This window comes from Fukomys damarensis, unplaced genomic scaffold (genome assembly GCF_012274545.1).
Source record: "Fukomys damarensis isolate Sample0158 unplaced genomic scaffold, DMR_v1.0_HiC HiC_scaffold_24, whole genome shotgun sequence".
NCBI classification, from domain to species: domain Eukaryota; kingdom Metazoa; phylum Chordata; class Mammalia; order Rodentia; family Bathyergidae; genus Fukomys; species Fukomys damarensis.
In genome coordinates, this window is record NW_022900936.1 from 59,263,715 (window position 1) to 59,267,023 (window position 3,309).

Here is a 3,309-nt window from a genome sequence, read left to right on the forward strand (position 1 = left end):
CGCGGGGTGCCAGACCGGGTCAACGGAGGCTGCCTGGCCTGTGCCACGGCTTATTGGGAGGATTTGTTCCTTTAGAAGGTGTAGAGAAATACTATCCAAAACACTTTGGAGTAATCAGCCCTTAATGTAAATGAAGATTTATTATCCTACCGGAAAAAACAAATTATGTTTCTTATTACCAAACGCCTGAAGTACCAATGACCCAACCAGAGCCCTCAAAATTAAATATCCTGGGAGCTACAAGGAACAGATAAAGCAACACGGAAAATTAAATGCGGTTCAGATGCTTCAATAAAACCTTCATCCTCATCATTTGTCACTCAGCACAGCACTCCCCAGGGCCAAATTCTTAAAACTATTGGTCCAGTATTCAGGTATTAGGGTGGGAAAATTGAGGCTCAAGGCCAGCAGGAAGCCCAGGATAGTTTCCTAAAAAGAATTTCTTAAAAGGACTAATAAGGAAAAAAAAATTGCCTTCTACACAAAGAAAAATAATTTCTGCTGAAATAAATTATGCTTTTTAGGAAACTTTAATTTGTCACAGAGGAAGGAGTTTGAAAATAACATCATTTATAGGTTATGGATTTGGTGTATATATAGTTTCCAGTACAATGAAGTCTGGCTTTTAACTTAGACTCCTTTGGTACAAACATTCAGAATGCATTACAACCAATATAGCTGATTTTGGCTATGTGAAAGTGTTTGGCAGAACCTAAGAAAGTAAATTAGCCCCCATAATAAAAAGCACAAAGCTTTGACCTCATTAATACCTTCAGAGCTGTTTTGAGGATTATATGTGTGATGCTCTCAGAATCCAGAAAATTTTAATATCAGGTCTCAAATTTACAGGCCAATAAAAAGTACTAATTGCTATTGTGTGTGAAAGCTAACATTTTCATATGTAAATCTTAGCTTAAAGTGATGTACTAAAAAGTATGCTATACAGAACGATCAATGTCACATGAGAAAATTCAGTAAAAATAACAAATGTATTTAAATACTTTATAACTTCCCCCAAAGAGCAGTTACTAGTCCAAAGTACTTTTTAAATGTTATCTTTTCAAAACATTTTAAAGGTATTTTTCAATATATTGACCTCAGTTGGAAGGATTTTTAAGGCATTGGAAAAGTGGTGTAAAATATTGTAATCCAAATAATAGTGATAAGGTGTTACTATTGGGTGTTATAGCTCCTATTTAAGTTAGTAGTTACTATGGTTAGTTGAACTTTTGTGGCTGCCTTGAGGTCCTGAATTAATTCAAAACCTTTGCCTTTCATGGTCATTTTGACTTTGGGGAATGGCCAGAAGTTCCACCATAGTGCTGGATCAGGTGAATAAAGCGGATAAGGACAAAGAGGAATGTTTTTATAAGCCTGCCTTTCTGTTGGATGGTACTTGGCAGCAGCATTCACTGTATTTTTTATCATGCCTCATAAAGACACACACAAAAAATTACTTCCTGGACTGCTTCAGAAAGTGGCAAGAAAATGGGGGTGTTGAGAGTGAGGGAGAGTATTTTAAGGGCAATTTATGGCAATGTGTCTTTTACTGTAATACATTTTTTTATTTAAACACACACTATTTTCAAGGAGCCTTTGTCCAGTTCCCCTAATGTTAAAATGCTTCTCTCTCAAAGGCCCATCTCTCAGGTCTGGCTCTCAGAGTTCCAATTCGAATAAAGACAATGCAAACACACACACAACTAGCCTAGAAGAGTTTTGGTGGGATAAACAGCTATGGGATATCAGAAAATAAGTAACATTTCCACCGGAAGGAGCATACAAATTAGAGAAATCTTAATGGAAAAAGTGATTTTTGAGGTTGTCATTATAGAGCATCTATAAGGGAGCTTGCCACCCAACCATGAGTACAATACACATCACTTGATATTTTTAACCACTTACTACTTTTCTGTGCATAGACTCACTGGTTACTCCAGAGGGTAATAACTGATGAAAGAATATGAAAAACATCTTCCTTTTGTAGTGAAATAAAATGGAATTAGATGTCAAAATTTGTCAGAACAATTTGCAAAAAATTAAATGATTCACATGCAAGGTTTAACAAGCATTTTTGTAAATCCACTTGTAAGCCAGATGTGGGGCAAATTTTTCTGCCCCTGGGAATTTTGTATTGCCTTGAACCACCAAGTTCATAATGTGGTGTTAGTATGAAGCCCTTTATAGTATTTCATTGGATATGCATATGCTTGTGTTTTCCTGGTTCCTGGTGTAACCAGTCTCTCCTGTCCATTCCTGTTTTCTTTTCTGTACCAGGCTTTGATTTGAATGGGAAACTTACACAAGAATTATAATTAATTTCTACCAAAATCTCACTCATATGATGAAAAGATAATGGGCTTGACCAAAGAAGGTGATACTAGAGAGAGAAGAGTAACGAGAAGGAAAAGGAAAAATCTGTTAATTTGATGAAATGATTAGGTGACCTGGAACACAGGAACAGAGGAAAACCCAGAAACCAATTCATGTAATAATGCCAATTTTATATCTTTACAGCTTGGCAATGATAAGGGGGATGAGAGGATAGTACTCAAATGGTATAAAAAAGATACAAGGAAAAAGAAAATGGATCTCTATACAGTACCCAAAAAATCAATTGCAGGTGCTTTAGGGACAAAATTATGTGCTTTACCTGCAAAGAGGAGATAAGCACTGTAATTGGTGGTTCTATTTGAATTCTATAACTGAATTTGGGGAGAAGCAGTACTCAAAAACAGCACAGGATAAAAAAAAATATCTATTATGCCGAAAATCTCAGCACCCTTCTTGAGTTCCTAGATCCAATTTTGCTTAAAACCGGCTGTATCTACTGTTCATACTATATGAGTCAATGATTTTCTTTTCATTGATTAAGGTAATTTTAATTGGATCATTATCCCCTTGCAATCTGACATTTGTAAGTCTTAGATAATATTCACAAACAATTTTAGTTTTATTTATAGAGATCCACATTGTTTTAACTTTATCACAAGTATTCCACATTTTTAAAAGGGATTTCTTCTCGTTACGTTATCTAGTTGTTACTTCTCATGTGTAAGAAAACTTCTTTTTTAGGTGTAGGGATTTAGCTCAGTGGCACCACTTGTGCCTGCCTTGCAAGCGCAAGGTCTCTGAGTTCGATCCCCAGTACCCAAAAGAAAAGAAAGCTGCTTTATATATATTGACTTTATATCTATATATCTTGGTGGATGCTGCGATTATCATGTATTAATTCACTTGAATTATATTGACATTCATTAATGTAAAAGCAACTGTTTTTTCTTCTCTTTTTAGTGTTTTATTCTCTTT